The following is a 27,433-nucleotide window of genomic DNA, read 5'->3' on the forward strand; positions in this document are numbered from 1 at the left end:
TCCTGAAGCTATTCCTGCTTTGCAATTGTAACTTCACCAGAAGAATGAAATAAATAGATTTTCTCCACACTGCCAGTAATGTTCTAGTCCTGGATCAGCTCAGAGAAAGTAACAGATCTCAATTTCAAGAAATTTCCCAACAACTTCTCTTTGGCTCTGAAATAATACAGGGACATTGGTTGGCTCAGAACAATGAATTTTGACTGATCCATCTTACAGGGCATAAGCGTGCAAAAAGCTATGTTCGTATCCATATTCTAAATGGTTATGAAAGGACTGGAGTCCAGTTTAGGGTTCAAAATGTGGCATGAGGTGATAATTGGAATATATAGGAATGTGTCCTTTGCTTCCATACACAGTGAACTACTTTCAATGTAATAGAACTTAAAGACCTGGCAATCCTACATAATGGTTTTCTATCAAGTGTAATCTATTGGACTCCCTTAAAAAATGAATTACTTACCTTCTTCATGAATGAGTAGCAATGTAACCAGCCTGGTAAAAATTACCCAATATACCCAAAGTAATCCCCAATAGGAAATGAAAAGTCAAGATGAATTTTTAAACCATATTAAGGGCTGTTTACAGTATTAGCAAATCTCTTCCAATGATAAATGATGAAATATTTCCAAATCAAGGTGTGTGCAACTTGGAGGGGATCCTAAGGTTGGAGTGGTTCCTAGTTGCATTCTTTTCTGACCCTTAGTCCCTCCTGATAGCACAAGTCGTGGGTGGGCAGATGCTAACACAATAGTCTGTATAGTAGTATACAGCCAGTATGCTCCAATGTTGGTGGGAGGGAACATGTAGGCGGTGATACAATTAATTGAGATATATTTTGATCAATGCTATTGAATTATTTCCCATCACCTCATTGGATATTGCACTCCACACCCTTAACATTCATGGTGTATTAATAATGCCAATTGATTTTTTTTATGATCATCCTGAAGTGTGTCTTCTGATTATTAATTCCTGAACTAAGTTTTACTGATGTTCCATTAAGTAAAGTTAAGCAAATACTAATGGAAAATGTACTAATAACTTGTGATGTAATAATACTTTATTTCCCAGGTGCTCTGGGAGTCAACATGCAATATCTGGCAGTGCCCAATCTTTCAATTAGAATTCAAAGGATGTGGAAGGTTGGGTAGATAGATATCTACTTGATATTCCAACTATACTTCCTAAATATTACTGATGCCAGTGATATCAGTGATAATTAATAAGGCTGAAGTGATTCAGTGAGAGTGAAGATAGAGTGAAGATAGAATCAGTGCATTAACTCAACTGCAAATTGGTGATTGAATGGTTGATTCTGTAGACCACATAAATTAGGAACATGAACTCCAAGTCTGCCTAGCTCAAGTGTTGAGTAATGTTGATATTTGTGGTAGTGCTGGGAGGTATCAGCATGAAGTAAATGGATGAATGAAAACTTGTAAATTTCTAGCACAAAAGGAGACTTATTAACTATAGACCTTGATAGATGAATGGAACAAAGCCCCAACCCATTGTATATAAAACATCAGATTTGGATGGAAATTATTTACATAAGTATCATTGTTATATCTCTGGTATCTCTGTCTACATACATCATTGAAAGGATGAACCAAAGGTGCAAAAGTTGAATTTGTCTTATGATGACAAGATAGCTAGAGTATAACACAGAGATTTTCCTTGCAGGTGTGAGTTATCCGGCCAGCGAAGGAGATCTGGAATGGGCACCTCAGTATAACCAATCCACTCCCAACTATTTGTCACTGATGCCAAAAGTGTTCTTTACGTCATCACATTGGAAAAAATATTTAAATGAAATTCTCAAATTAAAATAACTCAGTAATGAAGAAAGTCAGTATCATCTATTTGGCAAAACATAGCAGAGAGAGGGGAAAAGTTTAAATTGTGAAGTTATTTCAGATGAAAAATAAGGTAATTAATTGGGAGGATATTTATTAAGAAATCAACACTGTAGAAATATGTAATTTTATAGTATGTAAATGGATGTTTGCATGAGCATTATGTATTTAATTACTTGGAAACAAATTGGAAATCGGTTTTTCATAGGCATTCCAAGCCTTTATAGTTTTGGTGGGAGTATAGGAAATGGGTTAGGCCTCTTGTCAACACAGTCACAAGTTTTGCTGCCAATTTCATTTAATCTCACATCGGTGAATATAACTCATTTCATATTAAGCAACTTTGTATCCACTACTTGGACTTCCAAGATTCTGAATACAGGATGGTTCAGATTCACAAAGAGGCTGTCAGTCATATAGAAACCCCACCAAACACAAAGATCTTCATTTAATCTTCAAATATTCTTCTCACCTATATAACATAGTTAATGGTCAGTTTTGTTTGATTGATTGTTTGTTTAATCCAATATGTAATTGAGCAGGTAACTGATTACAAAACGAAGCTAGTTTCAATCAATTGCACACAACCAAAATATGGAGCATTTGCAGTATTAATATACCAGATCAAATGCATGTTGCGTTCCAATTTGATAACATGGAAGTTCACAATGACATGACATTGTTGACTAATATTTCAAAGCTGGCCCACAAACAACTTGTGGATCAAATTACTCAGTGCATAGGTGCTCGCTTCTTCTGGCAGACTTTCTAGGTAGGTGACTTGTAACACTTCACCTGTGAGTCTGCTGGGGTCCTTATTGTGTCTGGTGCTCCCAGTGTGGCCTCCTGTATATCAGTGAGACCCGACGTAGGTTGGGAGACCACTTTGCCGAGCACATACGCTCCGTCCGCCAGAAGAAACGGGACCTCCCAGTGGCCGCCCATTTTAATTCCACTTCCCATCTCCATTCAGATGTATCAATCCACGTCCTCCTCTACTGCCACAATAAGGACACACTCAGGTTGGAGGAACAACACCTTGTATTCTTTCTGGGTAGCCTCCAACCTGATGACATTAAAATCGATTTCTCAAACTTCCAATAATGGTCATTCCACCCCCTCCCCCACACCACCCTCTCCTTCTCCAGTCCCCACCCCCTTTCCCCTTTTCCTTCTCTCCTGGTCCGTCCATTGACTCCTTACGGTGCTCCTCCCCACTTTTCTTTCTTCCATGGACTTTTATCCCCACCCATCAGGCTCCCCCTTCTCCAGCCCTGTATCTCTTTCACTAATCAACTCCCCAGCTATTTACTTCATCTCTCCCCCTCCCGGTTTCACCTATCACATTGAGTTTCTCTCTCTCCTCCCCCACCTTTTAAATCTACTCCTCGTCTTCCCTTCTCCAGTCCTGCTGAAGGCTCTCAGCCCGAAACGTTGGCTGTACTTTTACTGTGGATGCTGCCTAGCCTGTTGAGTTGCTCCTGCATCAGAATCAGGTTTATTGTCACCGGCATATGTCGTAAAATTTGTTAATTTAGCAGCAGCAGTTCAATGCAATACATAATATAGAAGAAAAAAATAAAAATAATAAATAAGTAAATCAAATACAGTATATGTATATAGAATAGATTAAAAATTGTGCAAAAGCAGAAATAATACATATTTAAAAAGTGAGGACGTGTCCAAGGGTTCAATGTCCATTTAGGAATCGGATGGCAGAGAGGAAGAAGCTGTTCCTGAATCGCTGAGTGTGTGCCTTCAGGCTTCTGTACCTCCTACTTGATGGTAACAGCAAGAAAAGGGCATGCCCTGGGTGCTGGGGGTCCTTAATAATGGACACTGCCTTTCTGAGACACCACTCCTTGAAGATGTCCTGGGTACTTTGTAGGCTAGTACCCAAGATGGAGCTGACTAAATTTACAACCCTCTGCAGCTTCTTTTGGTCCTGTGCAGTAGCCTCCCCTCCATCCCATACCAGACAGTGATGCAGTCCGTCAGAATGCTCTCTACGGTACACCTATAGAAGCTTTTCCTTCTGAAAATACTGCGCAATTTGCAATTGGAATATTAAAATTTTGCACTATGAATGCCACTAAGTTTGTTTTGTGCTTCAGTGCTTCTTTTCTGCCAAAGTGATGGGAAGTACTGAAAGAATTAGCATACTAAATTATATTTTGATGGGCCAAAATGTAAGCACACCCTGCATGGTTGCAACTATTTTAATGCTAACAATAGAATAATTACTTAATGCAGCGTGAATATTTAATTGATTGTCCCGTTACAAACACAAGGGTCCCATACACTGTACTTCTGCATATCTCACTATATGTTAATTAGGTATTCATAATAGAGTGGTTTTGGGTTGAAAACTTCCCCTTTTCTTACCCAGAGACCAGAATGCTACAGGATTAGTCCTAATATATCTGGCAAATTATTTGTACATTATAAAATGCATTTCAGGTTACAAATTTCAGCAAGACGTATTTCATTCAAAACATATTATTATAACCTTTTCAAAATTGTGAGATATTGACATGTTGAGCAGTAGGGCAAAGGAACTTCTGTCTGTTTTATTGCCATATTAGGTCACATGACTTTAAATCCACCCGCAGTAAGCACTGAATATTGTTAAAGCTATAGTGAAGGTGCAGAGTGGTGTTAACAGCACTCAAGTAATATCATCAAAGTAACTTTGCAGTAAAGTTACCAAAACACTGAATATCCTACTATTTTTGTTAAAGTTCATGTATTTACTCATTTTTATTATTATAGGAGGTAAGCTAAAAAACAAAGTATGTGATGACAGGCTATGGGTGCAATTTACATTCCACTCAGGCTGCTGACCATAACTCACTTGAGAATTTGCTGGTCATGAATTTTAAGGCCAGGCTATTTGCGGGATATAAATCATATCATATAATATCTGACAATGTTTCTTTCTACTCATAGATTGCTTACACAGTATTGTTATAAATTAATGTTTTCCTTGTCAAAGCATCAGTAAAGATTGCTTCCTTTAGTTCAGAATTGAATTATTATGCTCTAGTGGTTCGTTGTCATTCTTTGTTGATATTTTAACAGGATAAGAATTAACTTACAACAACATGGCATCAACTGCACGACTTGATGAAGCTTCACATTATGGACATATTTCTGTTCAATGGAAGTATATAATCTTTGCATGTGTTACCATTTAATTTGATTATTTGCTTCAAAAGTATCAATATTAATTTTTATTCAGTAAGTAGAGATGGAGGAGCATTTAATTTCTTTTACTTGAAAGAAAGAACATTGCTTTTCCAAAGGTTAATTAACATGCTTCTCAATGGAAGGTGCTATGGTTTATTTTCTTAACGCTGTCTTTGATGAGAACTCACAGAAAGGATTGAGAAAATGGGAAGACAATTATAAGCTGATTTGCTAATGTTATTTTTTAAAAGTTAAACACCACTTTCAGTTACAATGCCGCCGGCACCAGGCTCGTCATTTCCCTGAATGCTTTCATATGAAGGCCTGTCATAGCAAACAGACCGTTTGATGGTTCGCCTCCTCAGGGGGGTAGGAAAACTTTGACAAGGCTTTAAAACAGCTTTTTCAGCTATAGCCTGAAAAATCCTGAAAGCCTCTTCATATGGTGGGAAAGAACTAAGACATGCAGGTTATAAATAAACTCTTTTATAGATGGGCAACAGTATCACAGAAACTTCAAAGGCTAAGCCGAAGGAAGTTAGGTCAGTTTGTACTCCCTTTCGTTGGACAGTTATTTCATAAAACCCTCACTATTACTTCACTTTAATTGAATTTTTATTAGACTGACTTTATTGTGTTAGTTGTGGTCTTTTTTTGTGATTCTGTTGAAAAGATAACTGCAGCTATCATGATTATGCTTGCCAAAGTTAACAAGGGAGGGTGGGGGTAAATAGGGGGAGGGCAATGGGGGATGGGGATTGACTTTGCTTTACTCCAGAGATGCAGACTCTGATCAGACTGACCGGTACATTCAAGATTCAACATTCTTTGTTGTCATTAATATAAAGGAGGGAGAAATGGTTGTTTCTCCAGATCCAATGTAGCACAAAAAACACAATAAAAAAACAAAATAAAAACAAATTCAATATAAATAAAAACAATCTTATTAAACACAATGGACAAGTGATTGTTATATATATATACACTGATAGTATGCACATAAAGTGATGCTAGGTGATGAGTTTGTAGTGCTGATGGGTTTTAGTAGTGTGGGTTAATAGGGTGGAGGTGTTGATCAGCCTGATGGTTTGGATCAAGTAACTGTTTTTGAGTCTGGTGGTCTTGGCATGGATTTCTTGTTCAATGCAACATTTAACCTCAGGCTATGCTCACTGGGTCAGAAACTTTCCTTTTGTGTAATGTCAAATAGTTCAAGTTTAATATTTCAATAGTTCCATGAAATATCAGAGAATGCACGCAGTATACAACCTGAATTCTTACTCTCCGCAGACAGACTCAAAACAGAAGAAACCCCTCCCCCCAAAAAAACGAATGACAGAAAAAACATAAGAACCCCAAAGCCCCCTGCCTCCTCTCCCATGCGCAAGTCATCAACCCTCCCTCTCCCCCTCGCCCACATTCTGGCACGAAGCATCATCATTCTCACCACCCGCCATGCCAGCACCAGCAAAGCCTCCAAAGAGACACCATGCTCAATAGTCTATCTGTTCACTCCAACATCCTACTAGCACTCTCTCTCACTAACAAGGGAGAGACAGATATCACTACAGCAAGAGGGGAGACAACAGTCGCTATTTCGATGTTACAGTCAGTCTGGAGTGTTGTTTTTTATTTCGAGTTCCCCAACTCGAGAATCAGCAGCAAACTCTCCCTCACCATCGAGAGAGAGGCAGAGAGAGGGACAGAGAGAGAAGGTGACTGGTCACTGAGTGCAGAGCCCTCTGACAGCCACTCAAGCTGTCTTTGTTGCTCCTGCTCCAGCTATGCTTCAGTTTGTGAGAATTCATGTCCACAGCGCTGTGCAAAGCCCCAAAGGCACTCTAACTTCAGGCCGAACCTGGACATAATGAAATGCAGTCAACTGGTGAGCTCCAAGAATGGGAACCCGTGCAGAACCATAGTTTTGAGTGCCACTGTAGACCAAAGATCCCGATAGGACCCCAGCCACCTTGAAAAGGAAAATAGAGACATTAGAATAGGAAGAATTTAACTGTTTTGCTGATGAGCTGGGAGAAGTCGTCCTCCAGTGCCATCTTTAGCTCTGCTCTCCCAAGATCAAGTTTAATTGTCATTCTATCATACTTGAATACCCATGAATAGCCAAACAAAACTGTGTTCCTCCAGTGCCGAGGTGCAAAACATATTTCCAACAGTCATGGTTGTTCGTCCATCGTCATCGTTGATGAAGATCTTGACACCATTATGATGATGATGGTGTCGAGACTAGCGCATGAGTCGGATTTAAGTGAGGGAGAGTTGCACAGTGTCAGCCTCACTCTCTCTTCCCAATTCTCATCTGGATCCAGTGGCAAGACAAGAGTCGAGATGACTGGAGAAGGGACTAGGCGCAGTGGATGACCAGAACGTCTTCTGTGTCTTGTCCTGCTCTACACATTCCACAACACTTGCAGAGACTGCCTTCTTGACCGTTGGACCTTCCATTGGTTTCATCCGCTCAGTCCTCCGGAATCTGTCTTCACATGCTGGGATAGACAACTCCCTATCTCACCGAGGGTTTGAGACCCGTCGGCTACCCTCACCTGGTTTAGCCGGCTTGTCGAAGCCGTGGCCCGGGGTGTGGCCGCTGTCGCATGCAAACAGCTATGGGGAGCCACAGGCGAGAGCTGAGTGCCAGGTGGGGACCAAAGGTGAGCTAACCGCCTTGAAAAGGACGCAACATGTTCCCCCACCAGAGGTGCTACCCTTCCCTGACACCCCATACGCCAACAGTCATACACAGCACATAAATCACATATAAAATAGCAGTAAATGTACAGTCGCACAAAAAGGTGTATAATATAACCCAAATCCCTGAGTCCATGGATGTCGTCGGCAAGAACAAGCCTGCAGCAGCCTGCAGACGAATGCAGCGCAGCTTGTCTTCCACAGAGCAAACACTGGAGGGCAGCACTGACCCCAGCATAGATGTTCTGCCACACTGTGTAAAGTGACAACCCCCCTGGGCCGCTGCAATAGATGACACCGTGGCATGAGGCCTAGACTGCACTACAACCAAGGGCACACATCTCCCCCACTGTTGGTTCCACCGATAAACCAGTGAACCGGACTTTTGGTAACCATTTAACCAAACAGTGTACCACAGTGCTGGACTTGGTTTGCCATGCTCTGTATTTAACTGTTCTGCACTCTACTGCTGAAATGCTGATGAAGCTGAGATTGAACCTAAATCTTAATGTTTTTGAGGATATCACAATGCAGAACATGCTTTATTAAGTAAAGTTTAGGGCCAGCTTAAGATCAAAATAATAAATTACATTGACAAACCTAGCAATTATAATCTAACAGGGATCTATCCCAAGATGACTTATTAACATGGCAATGAGACAGGATCAAATAAGTGACTAGTGTGGGTTCAACAAAATATTTATTAGAGATACCTTCATGCATTATTTGTGCTAGTTCTTTTGATTATAATAATTCTGCAGAGGAAAGAAAAATTGTTCCCTCCAGTTCCTGTCTGTAGTCAACAATTTTGCCCTTGTACTGGTCTTCAAGTTTGCTGAGATGGATACAATTATTTGTGACAAGTGGAAAATCTTTCTGTAATTGAATTTCTATTTGCAAACAGATTCCTTCATTCCACCAGTGTCTACTTACAGATGGCATGCTGTGATAATGTTATTTCCTTCCTATTTATCAAATGTCTTCATCTATTTTTTTACTTGACTGCTGATCTTTAAAATGAAATGGGTCAAATTGGAATTCTTTTTAAAGAGTGGAGGGGTGGAGGCAGTGAATGAGGACATTTTCTTCTCTTCAGCAGTACTTCCTCTCTTATCTGGTTAAAGGGGTCAGGCAGGAACTTCAGATCACAAGATAAATGACAACACTGGAGCTGATAGGAATTGTCTGCAGACGCATTTGTAAGTTAGATCGCTTAAAAGACATGAGAACAGAGTCTTTAGACTGAATTCATGTTACGCTTACTCCTTTAATTGTTCTTAAAGTTAATGATCTTCTAGATTATAGGTTCAAAATTGCTTAATGTCATTTCCAGTACGCAAGTGTAAAGGAGAACAGAATAATTGTTATTTCGGATCCAATACAGCACAAAAAAACCACAATAAGTTAAAGAACAGGATAATAAAAACACAATAAATATAAATACTTAAGATAGCTTATATACATAGATTGATTCCATAAAGTGACCATGGGTACAGGAGTGTCTGTACATATGGTAACTGACAGGAAATAATGAAGAATTGGTGGTTGGGCATGTGAAGAGTTGAGTTAGTGGGTGGAGGTGTTGATCAGCTTTACTGCTTGGGGAAAGTAACTTTTTTTGGGTCTGGTGATTCTAACGTGGATGCTATTGTAGCCTCCTCCCTGATGGGAGTTGTCAAACAGTCCACAAGCAGGACGGGAAAAATTCTTTATGATATTACTGGCCCTTTTCCGGCTCCTTTCTTTATATTTCCTTAATGGTGGGTAGGCTGATGCTGGTGATGAGTTGGGCAATTTTGAGTACCCACTGTAGAGCCTTCCTCTCCGCCGTAGTGCAGTTTCCATACCATGCAGAGTTGCTCTCTGCTGCGTATCTGTCAAATGACATTCTTAAAATGCATCATTACAACTTGAAACAAATAAAACATGAATTAGGCAAAAGAACAGGGAAGCGGAAGCTAAATTTTAAGGTATTCACCTCTTTATAAATATTTTTTCCATTTTTATTTAGTCATTTTGGTCTTAATAATTTGTTTTGAAAACTTAGAAGCAGCATAATGAAGCTATCTTATATGAACAATGGTAAGAAACCTTGAATGACAACAAGCAAATGAAACATAAATGAAACATAAATTAGGCAGACCTAAACAACAGGAATTCTGCAGATGCTGGAAATTCAAGCAACACACATCAAAGTTGCTGGTGAACGCAGCAGGCCAGGCAGCATCTGTAGGAAGAGGTGCAGTCGACGTTTCAGGCCGAGACCCTTCGTCAGGACTAACTGAAGGAAGAGTGAGTAAGGGATTTGAAAGTTGGAGGGGGAGGGGGAGATCCAAGATGATAGGAGAAGACAGGAGGGGGAGGGATGGAGCCAAGAGCTGGACAGGCAAAAGGGATACGAGAGGATCATGGGACAGGAGGCCTGGGAAGAAAGACAAGGAGGTGGGGGGTGGGACCCAGAGGATAGACAAGGGGTATATTCAGAGGGACAGAGGGAGAAAAAGGAGAGTGAGAGAAATAATGTGTGTATAAAATAAGTAACAGATGGGGTACGAGGGGGAGGTGGGGCATTAGCGGAAGTTAGAGAAGTCGATGTTCATGCCATCAGGTTGGAGGCTACCCAGACGGAATATAAGGTGTTGTTCCTCCAACCTGAATGTGGCTTCATCTTTACAGTAGAGGAGGCTGTGGATAGACATGTCAGAATGGGAATGGAATATGGAATTAAAATGTGTGGCCACTGGGAGATCCTGTTTTCTCTGGCGGACAGAGCGTAGGTGTTCAGCAAAGCGGTCTCCCAGTCTGCGTCAGGTCTCGCCAATATATAAAAGACCACATCAGGAGCACCGGACGCAGTATATCACCCCAGCCAACTCACAGGTGAAGTGTTGCCTCACCTGGAAGGACTGTTTGGGGCCCTGAATAGTGGTAAGGGAGGAAGTGTAAGGGCATGTGTAGCACTTGTTCCACTTACACGGATAAGTGCCAGGAGGGAGATCAGTGGGGAGGGATGGGGGGGACGAATGGACAAGGGAGTTGTGTAGGGAGCGATCCCTGCGGAATGCAGAGAGGGGGGGGAGGGAAAGATGTGCTTAGTGGTGGGATCCCGTTGGAGGTGGCGGAAGTTACGGAGAATAATATGTTGGACCCGGAGGCTGGTGGGGTGGTAGGTGAGGACCAGGGGAACCCTATTCCTAGTGAGGTGGCGGGAGGATGGAGTGAGAGCAGATTTACCTGAAATGGGCGAGATGCATTTAAGAGCAGAGTTGATAGTGGAGGAAGGGAAGCCCCTTTCTTTAAAAAAGGAAGACATCTCCCTCGTCCTAGAATGAAAAGCCTCATCCTGAGAGCAGATGTGGCGGAGACGAAGGAATTGCGAGAAGGGGATGGCGTTTTTGCAAGAGACAGGGTGAGAAGAGGAATAGTCCAGATAGCTGTGAGAGTCAGTAGGCTTATAGTAGACATCAGTGGATAAGTTGTCTCCAGAGACAGAAACAGAGAGATCTAGAAAGGGGAGGGAGGTGTCGGAAATGGACCAGGTAAACTTGAGGGCAGGGTGAAAGTTGGAGGCAAAATTAATAAAGTCAACGAATTCTGCATGCGTGCAGGAAGCAGTGTCAATGCAGTCATCGATGTAGCGAAGGAAAAGTGGGGGACAGATACCAGAATAGGCACGGAACATAGATTGTTCCACAAACCCAACAAAAAGGCAGACCTAATCAGTTCCCCTCTACCATCACCTTCGTCAATGTAGCACAACAGATCCTCACTCTCAAGTATTTATCTTTTGGCACCGCCTACTTTCTCCAAACTCAACGTGTAGCATTGGGTATCCGAATGAGCCCCAGCTAAGCCTGCCTTGTCATTTGCTACAGGGATAGTCCCCGTTCCAAGCCCCCACTGGGAATACTCCCCAACTCTTTCTGTGCTACATTGAGAAGAGTATTGGTGCAGCTTCCTGCACCCATGCTAGGTAATCAATTTCATCAACTTTACCTGCAACTTCCAACCTGTTCTCAAATTTACCTAGTCCATCTTAGACAACTCTACCCACTTTCTTGATACAGGTTGTCTACTGATATATTTTATAAACCTACTGCTTCCCACAGCTACCTGATTATACCTCTTCCCACTCTGTCACTTATACAAATTCCATTCTCAAGATGAGACTTTCCATTCCAGAGTATCTGAGATAAGTCCATAAGACAATAAGATACAGGAACAGAATCAATCCATTTGGCCTATCAAGTCTGCTCTGCCATTTCATCATGGTTGTTCCATTTTCCTCTCAGCCCCAATCTCCTGACTTTTCTCCATATCCCTTCATGCCCTGACTAATCAAGAATCAATCAAGCTCTGCCTTAAATATGTCCAATGACTTAACCTCCACAGCCACCTGTGGCAACAAATTCCACAGGTTCACTACTCTCTGGCTAAAAGAATTCTTCCTCATTTCCATTCCAAATAAATGTTCCTATCTTCTATGGCTGTGTCCTCTGTTCTTAGTCTCCCCTGCAAGAGGAAACATCCTCTCCACATCTATTCTAGCGAGGCCTTTCAACATTCAATAGGTTTCAATGAGATCCCCCTCACTCTTCTGGTTTCCAGTGAGTACAGACCCAGAGGCATTAAAAGCTCCTCATATGATAAGCCTTTCAATTCCAGAATCATTTTTGTTAACCTCCTTTTAACCCTCTTCAATGTCAGCACATCTTTTCTTAGTTAAGTGGTCCAAAGCTGCTCATAGTACTCCAAGGGATGCCTCAGCAGTGCCTGCTAAATCCTCAAAATTACAACCTTGCTTTTCTATTCTAGTCCTCTTGAAATGAATGCTAACATCACATTTGCCTTCCTCACTACAACTCTTTTCTTTCTTTTTAAATCTTTTTATTGAATAAGTATACAAAAAGGTAAGCCACATAGGCACTAATACACTGTTAGAATATAATAAAATTACAGGAGATATTAATACAAAAAAATGATACAAACAATGTAATTTAAACATAACGTACCAAGGTAACATAATAGTATACTAATTTTTATATATATATATCAATAGAGAAAAGGAAAAAAAAAACCCAAAAAAACCATCATGCAACTAACTAAAAGCAAAGCAAAGCAATGGGCTAACTTGAAACCAAACAGAGTTAAAAAACTTAAAATCACGTCCTCAATCCCGACCTCCATTAAAAACAGTAAAAAAACCCAAGAAGGGTATATATTACATTAAATGAAAATATTGAATAAAAGATCTCCAGGTCTGTTCAAATTTAAATGAGGAATCATAAAGATTGCTTCTAATTTTCTCCAAATTCAAGCATAATATCGTCTGAGAAAACCAAAAAAAGGTAGTTGGAGCATTAAGCTCTTTCCAATGTTGTAAGATACATCTTTTTGCCATTAAAGTAAGAAATGCAATCATTCTACGGGCTGAAGGAGAAAGATTACTGGAAATTTTAGGTAGTCCAAAGATAGCAGTAATAGGGTGAGGAGAGATATCTATATTCAATACCTTGGAGATAATATTAAAAATGTCCCTCCAAAAAGTTTCCAGAGTAGGACAAGACCAAAACATATGAGTTAAAGAGGCTATCTGCCCCGGACATCTATCACAAAAAGGATTAATATGAGAATAAAAGTGAGCTAATTTATCTTTGGATATATGTGCTCTATGAACAACTTTAAATTGAATTAGGGAATGTTTAGCACAGATAGAGGAAGTATTGACTAATTGTAAAATCTGCCCCCAGTCATCCACGGAAATGATAAACCCCAATTCCTGTTCCCAATCTACCCTAATCTTATCAAATGGAGCTTTCCTAAGTTTCATAATAATATTATAAATCATAGCCGATGCACCTTTCTGACATGGATTAAGGTTAATTATAGTATCTAAAATGTATGTAGGAGGAAGCATAGGAAAGGAAGAAAGTATAGTACTTAGGAAATTTCTAACTTGTAGATATCTAAAAAAATGTATTCTTGATAAATTATATTTATTAGATAATTGTTCAAAAGACATAAGGGAACCACCTAAAAATAAATCCAAAAACCGTGAAATACCCTTAGTCTTCCAAATTTAAAAAGCACGATCCATAAAAGAGGGAGGAAAAAATATGTTACCTAAAATAGGAATTGCTAGCCCAAATTGGTTAAGATCAAAAAATTTTCTGAATTGAAACCAAATACGTAAGGTATACTTAACTATCGGGTTAGATACCTGTTTAAGGCGTTTCAAATCAAAAGGAAGAGAGGAACCTAAAATAGAGCCAAGTGTATAGCCCTGAACAGATTGTAATTTCAATGCTACCCATTTAGGAATGGATAGTATATGCTGGTCAAGTAACCAAAATTTCATATGTCGAATATTAATTGCCCAATAATAAAATCTAAAGTTAGGTAATGCTAAACCTCCATCTCTCTTAGCTTTCTGTAAATGTATTTTGCCCAGTCTCAGGTTTTTATTTTGCCAAATAAATGAAGACATTTTGGAGTCAACTTCATCAAAAAAAGATTTTGGAACGAAAATTGGTAATGCCTGAAATATATATAAAAATTTTGGCAAAAAAAACATCTTAACTGCATTGATACGACCAATCAAAGTTCAATATAAAGGAAACCATTTAGATGAAAGTTGAATAATATGGTCAATTAAGGGTAAAAAGTTAATCTTAAATAAATCTTTGTATTTACAAGTAATTTTAATCCCAAGATATGAAAAATAATTATTAATCAATTTAAATGGAAAGTTATGATATAAGGGAAGTTGTTTATTAATCGGGAAAAGTTCACTCTTACTAAGATTTAATTTATAACCTGAAAAAAGACCAAATTGTGCTAATAGCTCTAAAACAGCAGGGATGGATTTTTGGGGATTAGAAATATATAAAAGTAAGTCATCAGCATAGAGTGATATTTTATGGGACTTTAAGCCCAGAGTTATCCCAGTAATATTTGGAGATTCTCGAATGGCAATTGCAAGAGGTTCTAATGCAATATCAAATAATAAAGGACTAAGAGGACAACCTTGTCGAGTACCTCGAAAAAGAGGGAAAAAAGGTGAGCTTAGAGAGTTAGTACGGACCGAGGCCACAGGAGAATGATATAACAGTTTAATCCAGGATATAAATTTTGAGCTAAAATTAAACATTTCAAGCACCTTAAATAAGTAAGGCCATTCTACTCTTTCAAAAGCTTTCTCAGCATCTAAAGAGATAACACACTCAGGAACATTTTGTGAGGGAGTATAAACAATATTTAACAGTGTGCGAATATTATAAAAAGAGTAACGACTTTTAATAAAACCCGTTTGGTCTTCGGAAATAATAAAAGGAAGTACTTTTCCTAATCTATTTGCTAATAACTTAGAAAAAACTTTAGAATCAACATTTAATAAAGATATTGGTCTATAAGATGCACATTGAGCAGGATCTTTATCCTTCTTTAATATTAGAGAGATTGACGCTCTATTGAAAGATTCGGGAAGTTTACCAAGTTTTAATGAAGCCTCAAAAACCCTACAGAACCAAGGGATTAATGAAGGTGCGAAACATTTATAAAATTCTACGGTAAACCCATCAGAGCCAGGAGCTTTCCCCAAATTCATAGAGAAAATAACATTCTTAATCTCATCTGTGGTAATGGGAGTATCTAACATAGAAGACATATCCTGTGAAATCTCAGGGAAGTCTAGGTTACCTAAAAAATCATTCATATATTTAGAATCTCGAGGAGACTCTGATTGATATAAGGAAGAATAAAAATCACAGAAGGTTTGATTAATCCCCGCATGATCAAGTATCAGTCAGTCATTTTGGTTATAAATCCGATTAATTTGAGATTTAGCATAACTAGACTTCAGTTGATTAGCCAACAGTTTGCCAATTTTGTCACTGTGTACATAAAATTCACTTCTTGTTTTCTTTAATTGGTTTACAATCGAGGACGAAAGTAATAAACTGTGTTCCATTTGAAGTTTAGTTCTTTGTCTATATAACTCTTCAGGAGGAACTATAACATATTTCTTATCAATTTCCTTAATCTTGTCCACAATTACCAACTCCTCCTGCTTCAGCTTCTTCCTCAAAGCAGCAGAATACGAGATAATCTGACCACGAATATAAGCTTTAAAAGTATCCCAAAGAATGTTCACAAAAATATCCTCTGTATAGTTAATTGCAAAAAAAAGATCAATCTGTTCATTCATGAAGTTAACAAAGTCCGAGTCCTGAAGCAACAGCGAATTAAAACGCCATTGTCTATTATTTTATGTATTAGCCTGAATTTTAATAGAAAGCTTAATTGGAGCATGATCCAAAATGGTTATAGAGTCATAATCACATTTAATCACTGAAGAAATAAGACGAGAGTCAATAAAGAAATAATCAATTCTTGAATAGGAATGGTAAACATGTGAAAAAGAAGAAAAATCTTTTTCCTGAGGATGCAAAAAACACCAAATGTCCGTCGACCCAGAATCAGAGAGGAATGAATTAATCAAAGTTGCAGATTTATTAGGTAAGGTCCGTAGAGGAGCCGAACGGTCCAAAGCTGGAGATAAACAGGTATTAAGATCTCCGCCCCAGATCAATGAAAACTCATTCAAGTTCAGGAACTGAGTGAATAATGATTTATAAAATTCCGGACAGTCCATATTAGGAGCATAAACATTAACCAAAACTACCTTTTTATTAAATAGTAGACCACTAACCAATAGAAATCTACCATTCGGATCAGAAATAGTATCCTGTTGTATAAAAGTAACTGAGGAGTCTATAAAAATAGAGACGCCTCGAATCTTAGCATTGGAGTTCGAATGAAACTGTTGTTCCTTCCAGAATTTTAAAAAACGTAGTCTGTCCCCCCTCCACACATGGGTCTCTTGTAAAAATAAAATTTGTGCTTTAAGTCTCCGGAAAACTTTAAAAACTTTTTTCCTTTTAATATGATGATTAAGACCATTAGTATTCCAGGAGACAAAATTAATAATAGACTCCATAAACCCTAAAGTCAACCCGCAACAAGGAGGATTGACGATAGGCTTGACCCACGAACCCGGAAAGGGAACAGAACAAATAAGAGATACCGGGAAGAAGAATGCAACCAATACTACAATAATGTACATAGCCCAAGAAGAAAGAAACTAAAACGTGAAGCCCCTCCCACCACCCCCCACCCCATGATCCCAAGGCTAAATCTAACGCAGACCAACTCGAAAGAAGCAAGCACTAAAACTACCCCCATGACTTCCGGTATACGCTCCCTAAAAAAAGTGTAAATATAAAAAAGATCAGCTAATTATAAAACAGTAAAAGAATAAAAAAAGGTAACTCAATTAAAACAAACACTTAATATAACAGAGTAAAAGCCAGAAAATATAAAAAAACCGCAACAAACCCCAGACCCTATGAGTAAACAAAACAAAAAAAAAATGAGATTATTAACATAAACTAGTTATGAGAACCTACAAAACAAAGTAAATTTAAAAACTACAAAATTTAAGGCCACACCACAACTCAACATGAAAGTGAACCTTTAGGGCACCCTGCACAAGGACCCCCAGTCCATTTGCACCTCCAATTTTTGGATTTTTTTCTCCATTTAGAAAACTGTCTGTGCTTTTATTCCTTCTACCAAATGCATGACCACACACTTCCTGACATTGTATTCCGTCTGCCACCTTTTCCCATTCTCCTAATCTGTACAGATCCTTCTACAGTCTCCCTGTTTCCTCAAACCTACCTGCCTCTCCACTGATCTTTACATTGTCTGCAAATTTGGCAACAAAGCCATTAATTCCGTAATCCAAATCATTGACATATAGTTGAAAAAGAAGTGAACTCAACACCAACTCCTGCAGAACACCACTAGTCATTGGCAACCAACCAATAAAGGCCCACAATTTGCCTCTACCAATCAGCCATTAGTTTATCTATGCCAGTATCTTTTGCGTAATACCACAGGTTGCTAACTTGTTAAGCAGCCTCATGTGTGGCACCTTGTCAATGGCCTTCTGAAAATACAAGAACATAATTTCCACCAATTCCCTTTCATCTATTCTGCTTGTTATTTCATTAAAGAATTCCAACAGATTTATTAGGCAAGATTTTCCCTTAATGATACCAAGCTGACTACGGCCTATTTTATCATGTGCCTCCAGGTATCCCAAAACCACATCAACTCCAGCACCTTCCCTACCACTGAGATCAGACTAACTAGCCTATAATTCCCTTTCTTCTGCCTCTCTCCCTTCCTGAAAAGTGGAGTGACATTTGCAATATTTGGACCAGTCCTCCAGAACCATACCAGAATCAATTGATTCTTGAAAGATCATTACTAATGCCTCCACAATCTCTTCAGCCACCTCTTTCAGAACCCTGGAGTACAGACCATGTGGTCCAGGTGACTGATCTACCTTCAGACCCTTCAGTTTCCTCAGCACCATCTCGCTGATTTGCAACAGCACTCAAACTGCATTTTTTCAAGGTGGTGAGTTCCCTTTCTTGGAGCTCACTGACTGATAGGCCATTTTCCAACATTCTCCAGGCGTGGCGTGGAAGACACTGGGGTGTGGCCCTACGCGGCCAGGCAGCATCTATGGAAAAGTGTACAGTCGACTTTCAGCCCGAAACATCAACTGTACTCTTTTCCATAGATGTTCCCTGGCCTGCTGGGTTCCTCCAACATTTTGCATGTGTTGTTCTCTAATCAATTGCAGTTCATGGCGTAATACCCAATCCAGAAATGCCAATCCCTAATGGGCTTAATCACAAGCTGCTCTAAAAATCTACCTCATCCTCCTTTTTCAAAGAATGGGGCTTCCTTTTCTCTACCAGTGATGCTGCCCTCATCTCCTCTATTTCCTGTACATCCACCCTCATCTCATTTGTTCACCATCATAAGAGGGATAGAGTTCTCTCTTTCTTTATCTACCACACCATAAGCCTCAGTATCCAGCACATCATTCTCCATCTTCATCGGAACTCTACCACCAAACACCTTACAAGCTAAGTACTTGTCTCTTTATTTGCTGTCATATCAAGGACGGAGAAAATTGTAGAAAAAGGGAAGGTATTTAAAATATTTTTTCATTGATATTTCAAGGCAGGACAAGACACTTGTCTAAAGAAGCAGAAGTATTGTGCGTTGCTGCTTTATGTTCCTGTTACTGGACAGCGTTATATGAGGAGAAATGGGAATCAGCACTGACTGATATTTGTCTGAGATTTTGTACATCTATGTGCTTCACAATAGTTAATACTGGTACTACACGTCAAAATGTAAAAAGGCTGAACAAAAAAAATGAGTATAGATAACTTTGATTGACACTGAAAGGGATATTCCTAATATGTGGGTAGGGTAAGAAATCCTTGCAGTGGCTGGCATTGTCATCTGCGCCTTGCAGCATGTAAAAGGATTATGAAATGGTTTACAAACAAGAGAAAATCTGTAGATGCTGGAAATCCAAGCAACACAGGCAAAATGCTAGAGGAACTTAGCAGGTGAGGCAGCATCTATGGAAAAGGTCTATTCCATAGATGCTGCCTGGCCTGCTGAGTTCTTCCAGCATTTAGTGTGTGTTGCTACAAAATGGTTCTTCTGTTTAGTTGTGCCAGGATCTGAGATGTGTTTTTTGATGTTGTGGAGGATGCCTGTTCAAAGTAATTTTATTATCATATTACCATATACAACCATGAGATCCATTTTCTTGCGGGCATACTCAATAAATCCAATAACCATAATAGAATCAATGAAAGACAACAGCAACAACGCAACAGCCAATGTGTAAGAGACAACCAACAGTACAAATACAAATAGAAAGAAAAGAAAGAAGAAATATAATAATATTGCAATCTTGCTTCAAAATACAAACTCATAAATGAAAAACATACCTTACTATAAATACAAGCCTAATCCAGTCTTAGAGTCAGAACACTACAAATTATATTATGACCGATCAGTTATTACAAATAGGACAATCCATAATTACGATCCAGATAAAATAATACAGGATAAACAAACAAGAATATCTTATTTAATAGATATAGCCATTCCAAGCACACATAACTTACAGAAATCAATAAGTGAAAAACATGGGAAATTTGCTGAACTAAAGGAGGAATTGAAAGACTTTGGAACAAGAACAAGGTATACATTGTCCCGAAAGTAATATCGACAACTGTCATCCCAGGGGCATTACTCAATAGCATTAAACAATTAGGGCTACACAGCAATATCCATGTAAATCTTCAGAAAACACCTCTAGGATAGTCCAAAGTTCCTAGCAATTAACAAATGAATGTGCTTGGCTATGCCTGTACCTCAGGTTTTATCAGCTTGAGCTGAGAAACAATAAATAAAGGTAATAATAATAATAATAAATAAATGCAATAAATATCAAGAACCTGAAATAAAGAATACTTGAAACTGAGTCCATAGGTTGTGGGAACAGTTCAGTGATGGGGCAAGTGAAGTTGAATGAACTTCTGGTTCAAGAGCCTGAAGGTTGAGAGGTAATAACTGGTGTGGGTCCTAAAGTTCCTGTACTTCTTTTTCCTAATGGCAACACTGAGAAATGAGCTTGGACTGGATTGTGGAGGTCCCCGACAATGAACGCTGCTTTTCTGTGACAATGCTCTGCGCTCAGTGGTGGAGTGGGCTTTACCTATGATGGGCCATACTGGGCCATATCCACTACTTTTTGTAGGACATTCTGTTCAAGGGCATTGTTGCTTCCATACCAGGCTGTGTCTTGCTGAATCTTCACAAACTCTTACGGAAGTAGAGGTGCTGCCGTACTTTCTTCATAATTGCACTTACAGTATATGCTGGGCTCAGGACAGGTCAGCTGAAATGATAACACTGAAGAATTAAATTTGCTGATGCTCTCCACCTCTGATCCCCTAATGAAGACTGGCTCATGGACCTTCAGTTTCCTCCTCCTGAAGTCAATAACTAGATCCTTGGCCTTGCTGACAATGGTTAAGAGGTTGCTCCTGTGGTACTATCCTGTCAGATTTTCAGTCTCCCTCCTTCATGCTGATTTGTCAACACCTTTGATTTGGCTAGCGACAGTGGTGCCATCAGCAAACTTAAATATGGCGTTGGATCTGTGCTTAGCCACACAGTCATCAATGTAAAGTTAGTAGAGCAGAGTCTGACGAGGGTCAGCAATTGAGGAAATCGAGGATCCATTTGCACAAGGAAGTATTGAGGCCAAGGTTTTGAAGCTCATTGATTAATTTCGAGGGGATGATAGTATTGAATACCGAGCTATAGTTGATAAAGTACATCCCGATGTAAGTATCTGCTGTCCAGATGCTCCAGGGTTGAATGAAGAGCTAATGAAGTGGCACCTGCTGTGGACCTGTCGCTATTGTAGGCAAATTGCAGCAGATACACTAGCAGCAGAGGCACTAACAGGGATGATGGCAGAACAGCAATTGATGGAGTTTCTGGAGCAATTTGCAATGCACAGGAATAGATGCATCCCAAAGATGAAGAGTTATTCTAAAGGCGAGATGATGCAACAGTGACTGACAAGGGAAGTCATAGCCAACATAAAAGCCAGTGAGAGGGCTTATAACAGAGTAAAAAATATTGGAAATTTAGTGGATTGTGAAGCTTTTAAAAACAAACAGAAGGCAACCAAAAGGGCCATAAGGAGGGAAAAGATGAAATTTGAAGGCAAGTTAGCCAATAATATCAAAGGGGACACCAAAAGTTTCTTTTCCAGATACATTGAGAGTAACAGAGAGGCAAGAGTAGATATTAGACTACTGGAAACTGTTGCAGGAGAGTTATTAATGGGGGACAAAGAAATGGTGGACTAACTGAAAAAGTATTTTGCATCAGTCTTCACTATGGAAGACACAATCAGTATGCCAGCAGTTCGAGAGTGTCGGGGGGGAGAAGTGAGTGCCGTTTCTATTACTAGGGAGAAGGTACTTGGGAAATTGAAAGGTCTGAAGGTAGGCAAGTCACCTGGACCAGATGGGTTGCACCAGAGGGTTCCGAAACAGATAGCTGAGGAGACTGTGGAGATATTAATTATGATCTTTCAAGAATCATTACATTCTGGATTGGTTCAGAGGGAGTGTAAAATTGGAAATGTCACTCCACTCTTCAAGTAAGGCCAGAGACAGAAGAAAAAGGAAATCCTAGTCCAGTTATGTTGACCTCAGTGGTTGGCAATATGTTGAATTTGACTTTTAAGGATGAGGTTTCGGTGTACTTGGAGGCTCATGACAAAATAGGCCAAAGTCAACACGGTTTCCATTAGGGAAAATCTTGCCTTGCAAATCTGTTGGAGTTCTTTGAAGAAATAACAAGCAGGATAGACAAAGGAGAATTGGTGGATGTTGTGTCCTTGGATTTTCAGAAGGCTTTAGACAACGTGCCACACGTAAGGCTGCTGAACAAGATAAGAGCCCATGGTATTACGGGAAAGACACCAGCATAGACATTGGCTGATTAGCAGGAGGTAAAGAGTGGGGAAAAAGGTGTCTTTACTGATTGGCTGCCTGTGACCAATGGTGTTCCTCAGGAGTCAGTGCTGGGATTGCTTCTTTTTATGTTGTATATCAATGATTTGGAGGAGAGAATTGAGGGCTTTGTAGTCAGGTTTGCAGATGATACAAAGATAGGTGAAGGGGCAAGTAGAGTTGAGGAAACAGGAAGGCCGCAGATGGACAGTTGAGGAGATCGGACAAAGGTGGCAAATGGACTACAATGTTGGGAAGTGTATGGTCATGCACTTTGGTAGAAGGAATAAAAGCATAGACTATTTTCTAAATGGAGAGAAAATTCCAAAATCTGAGGTGCAAAGGGATTTGGGAGTCCTTGTGCAGGATTCCCTAAATTTTAATTTTCAGGTTGAGTCTGTGGTAAGGAAGGCAAATGCAATGTTAGCATTCATTTTGAGAGAACTAGAATATAAAAGCAAGAATGTAGTGCTGAGGCTTTATAAAGCACTGGTGAGGCCTTATTTGGGGTATTTTGAGAAGTTTTGTGCCCCTTATTTAAGAAAAGATGCTGACAATGGAGATGGTTCAGAGTAGGTTCACGAGAATTATTCTGGGATTATTGTATGAGGAATGTTTGATGGCTCTGATATTTTACTTGCTGCAAATTAGAGGAATGAGGGTGGATCTCATTGAAACCTGTAAAATGTTGAAAGACCTAGATAGTGTAGATGTAGAAGGGATGCTTCCGATGGTGAGGGAGTTTAGGAACAGAGGGCGCAGTTTCAAAATAGATGAAAATCCATTTGAAACAGAGACGTGGAGGAATTTCTTTAGCCAGAGGGTGGTGAATCTGTGGAATTCATTGCTGCAGGTGCTTGTGGCGGGGGGAGGGTTAAGAAATTGGTTATATTTAAGGTAGAGTTTGATAGGTTCTTGATTAGTCTAGGTGTGAAATGTAACAAGGAGAAGACGGGACAATGGAGTTGAAAGCGAAATGGATCAGTCATGATAAAATGGCAGAGCAGGCTTGATGGGCTGAATGGCCTACTATGTCTTCTGGTCTTCTGGCTATGATTTCCCCTTAAGGAAACCATGATGACTTTGGCCTACTTTTTCCTGCACCTCCAAGTACCCCAAAACCTCATCCATAATGAATGGACTCCAACATCTTCCAGGCTAATAGACCTATAATTTCCAGTCTTCTGCCTCCCTCAATTTTAAAGAGTGGAGTGACATTTGTAATTTTCCAGTCCTCTGGAACCATGCCAGAATCAATTGATTCTTGAGGGATCATTATTAATGCCTCACAATCTCTTCAGCTACGTCTTTCAGAACCCTGGGTTGTAGTCCATCTGGTCCAGCTGACCTATCAGGTACAGACCATTCAGCATCCTAAGCATCTTCTCCTTAGTAATCACACCTACACTCACTTCTTCCCACTAACACTCTTGAAACTCTGGCATACTAATAGTGATTTCCATAGTGTACATTGACACAAAATACTTATGAAGTTCATCCGCCATTTCTTGTCCCCCATTACTATCTCTCCAACGTCATTTTCCAGTGGTACAATATCCATTCTCTTTGACTTTTTATATACCTGAAAAAAACTTCTAGTATCCTCTTCAAAATTATTGACTAGCTTGTTTTCATATTTTATTTTCTCTTCCTTATGGCTTTTATAGTCATATTCTATTGGCTTTTAAAAGCTTCTCAATCCTCTAACTTCCCCACTAATTTTTGCTATATTATATGCCCTCTCTTTTACTTTTTTGCTGTCTTTCACTTCCCTTGTCTGCCAAGGTTGCCTCATCCTCCCTTCAGAATATTTCTTCATCTTTGGATATATTTATTCTGCGCCTTCTGAATTTCCTCTAGAAACAGCAGCCTTTGCTGTTTTACCATCATACCAGCTTGTGTCCCTTTCCAATTAACTTTGGCCAGCTCCTCTTTTATTCCTCTGTAATTTCCTTTACTCCATTGTAATAATGATACATCTGACTTTATCTTCTCCCTCTCAAGCTGAAGGGCGAATTCTATCATATTATGATCACTGCCTCCTAATTATTCCTTTACCTTAAGGTCCCTAATGAAATCTGGTTCATTGCACAACACCATATCTGAATTTGTCATTCCCCTGGTGGGCTCGACAAGCTGCTGTAAAAAGCCATCTTGTAGGCACCTACAAATTTCCTCTCTTGGGATCCTGCACCAACCTGATATTTCCAATTTTCCTTCATTTTGAAATTCCCCATGACTATCATGACATTGCCTTTATTACGTGCTCTTTCTATCTCCAATTTAATTTATATCCAACATCCTGGCTAGTGTACAGAGGCATGTATACAACTCCCAATAGGGTCATTTTACCCTTGCAGTTTCTTAATTCTACCCACAAGGATTCTACATCTTCTGATCTTATGTCACCTCTTTCTAAGGATTTGATTTCATTTTTTTAATCACTCCTTCTGCATGCCATCTCCATACAATGTGTATACCTTGAAGTTAAGGTCCCAATTATGACTTCTTTCAGCTATGACTCAGTGATGCCCATAACATCATAGCTGCCAATGTTAACTGTGCTGCAAGATCATCTACTTTATTATGTGTACAGATTGTATTCAAATATAACACCTTCAATCCTGAATTCATGATTCTTTTTGATTTTGTTCCCATTTTACACTTCAATTCATCCAACTGACGGCAATTTTGCTGTCATACACCTGTCTTTCCTTACAGTCTCACTACACACTGAACTGACTTGTATACCAATTTCCCCATCTTCAGCCCTGTCACTCTGTTTCCTATCCCCCTGCCAAATTCATTTAAACCCTCCCCAACAGCTCTAGAAAACCTGCCTGCGATGTAACCCATCCTTTTTGTACAGGTTATACCTTCCCCGAAGGAGACCCCAGTGATCCAGAAAATTGAACCCTGCCTCCTGCTCCACTTCCTCAGCAACTCATTCATCTGTAATATCGTCCTATTTTTGCCCTGACTACTATGTGGTACTGGGAGTAACGTGGTACTTGGAGGTCCTGCTCTTCAGCCTCTTCCATAACTCCCTATACTCACTGTGTAGGACCTCTTCCCTCTTTCTACCTGTGTCATTGGTGCCAGTGTGCACCACGACCTCTGGCTGGTCGCTCTCCCTCTTGAGAATCTTCTGCAGCATCTCTGAGACATCCTGGACCCTAGCATCTAGGAGGCAAAACACCATCATGGTTTCTCTTTCTTGGCCACAGAATATGCTGTTCGTCTTCCTAACTATTGAGTTTTCTATCACTATTGCTCTGCCTGACTTTACCCTTCCCTGCTGAGCCTCAGAGCCAGCCACAGGGCCCCTGGCCTGGCTGCTGCTGCTGTGCTCTGATTGGCCATCCTCTCCAGCAGTATCCAAAGGGGTATACTTAGTAAACCTTCTAAGGATTCACTGCACTCTGTGTGAAGGATTTTCTTTGCATCTTTGCCCTGCAAGGCTCTTTCCTTCTTTGAAATTGTGACTTCTTGCTCTAATCACCCAATTATGGAAAAATATCATCCTTGTGTCCAGCAGATAAAGCTTGATAAAAATTTTTTTTGTCCCACCCCGCCCCAACCTCCAGAATCAATATGATGATCCTTTGTTATGCTACCTTTATTAGAAATGTACCCTTTCCTAGGTAGAATGACCAGGTCTGTTCACAATATTCCAAGTGTGGTCTTACGAAGGGTTTATCTATCTGAGCTCGACGAACTAAATAAAAGTACAGAAGGGATAAACGGAGCAGCCATTGTCGGGAGTGGGCCAGTAGCAAGAGTAGGAGTGACAGGCTTTTGCTCCTACGGGCTTTGGCAAGGTAAGTGGGTAGGTGGACTTCGCTTTTGGTTTTTCTTTGTACTTCATTTGAGGAATAGCAAGCATGTCAGTAGGGTTCGTATTTTGCTCTGGGTGTGGGATGTGGAAATCCTGGGAATATTCCAGGTTCTCAGATGGCTACATCTGCACTAGCTGCACCAAGATGCGGCTCCTGAGAGACCTTGTTAAGGATCTGGAACTGCGGCTCGATGACCTACAGCTTATGAGGGAGAGTGAACAGGAGATAGAGAGGAACTACAGGGAGTTAGTCACCCCGAGGCTGCAGGAATTGGATAAGTGGGTGATGGTCAGGGAAGCGAGGGAAAGAGCTCAGGTAGTAGACAGCACCCTGGTGGCCATCTCCCTCAGTAATCATTATCTCATTTTGGATGCGGTTGAGGGGGATGACCTGACACAGGACGACCAGGGAGATCGGGTCTCTGGCACTGAGCTTGGTTCCGTGGTGCAGAAGGGAAAGAGGAAGATGAGGAATGCAGTAGTCAGAGCGGATTCCATGGTGAGGGGAACAGACAGGAGGTTCTGTCAGCCTGATAGAGATACCCACATGGTGTGTTGCCTCCCAGGTGCCAGGGTATGGGATGTCTCAGATCGGGTGCAGTGTATTCTGAAGGGAGAGGGTGACCAGCCAGCAGTCTTGGTACACGTTGGTACCAATGAGATAGATAGAAAAAGGGAGGAGGTCCTGAAGGCAGAATTCAGGGAGTTAGGTAGGAAGCTCAAAAGGCAGGACCTCTATGGTAGTAATCTCAGGATTGCTGTCTGTGCCATGTGCTAGCAAGAGCAAGAATAGCATGATTAGCTGTATTAATGTGTGGCTGAGAGACTGGTGTAGGGGGCAGGGCTTCAGATTCCTGGATCATTGGGGCCTCTTCTGGGGGAGGTACAGCCCGTATAAAAAAGACAGGTTACACCTGAACCCAAAGAGGTCCAATATCCTAGCGGGCATATTTAATGGAGCTGTTAGGGAGGATTTAAACTACAAACATAATTTGGCAGGGGTATGGAAACCAGAGTGGTAGGGCAGAAGAAGGGGAAAGCAGAAATAAATCAAAGATAGTGTGCAACAGAGATTATAGAAGGAACAGGCAGGAGATGAGGCTTAATCAAAGCCAGTGGGATGAGTTACAGGGCAATAGAGGTGTGGTGCAGTTAAAACAGAAAGCAACAAATACTGGACTGACAGTGTTGTATTTGAATGCACGCAGCATAAGGAATAAAATGGACAATCTTCAATTTCAGCTACAGATTGGCAAATATGACATTGTGGCTATCTCTGAAACTTGGCTAAAGGATGGCTGCCATTCGGAGGTGAACATCCAAGGATATACGGTATATCGGAAAGATAGGTTAGTAGG

Source organism: Mobula birostris, chromosome 3 (genome assembly GCF_030028105.1).
Source record: "Mobula birostris isolate sMobBir1 chromosome 3, sMobBir1.hap1, whole genome shotgun sequence".
Lineage (NCBI taxonomy): Eukaryota > Metazoa > Chordata > Chondrichthyes > Myliobatiformes > Myliobatidae > Mobula > Mobula birostris.